Genomic DNA, 309 nt, shown 5'->3' on the forward strand with positions numbered 1-309 from the left:
TCTGTGTTTTCAGGTACCTTTTTTCTTACCCTCCCCCCTCCGGGTGACTTCGTGGTGTAGTTCAGGAGTAGTCAGCCTGTGGTCCTCCAGATGTTTGTGGACTACAATTCCTATGAGCCCCTGCTGGGAAATGCTGGCAGGTCTCATGGGAATTGTAGTCCATGGACATCTGGAGGACCACGGGTTGACCACCCCTGTGTGTAGTTGACAGGAGCCGTGATGGCAGATAACTAGATGCTGAGGTCATGCATTGGAGGATTTCTTTACAGCAGCACACTTGGCATCCCCCCTTGCTAAGGGTATTGCTTA

This window comes from Paroedura picta, chromosome 1 (assembly GCF_049243985.1).
Source record: "Paroedura picta isolate Pp20150507F chromosome 1, Ppicta_v3.0, whole genome shotgun sequence".
NCBI classification, from domain to species: domain Eukaryota; kingdom Metazoa; phylum Chordata; class Lepidosauria; order Squamata; family Gekkonidae; genus Paroedura; species Paroedura picta.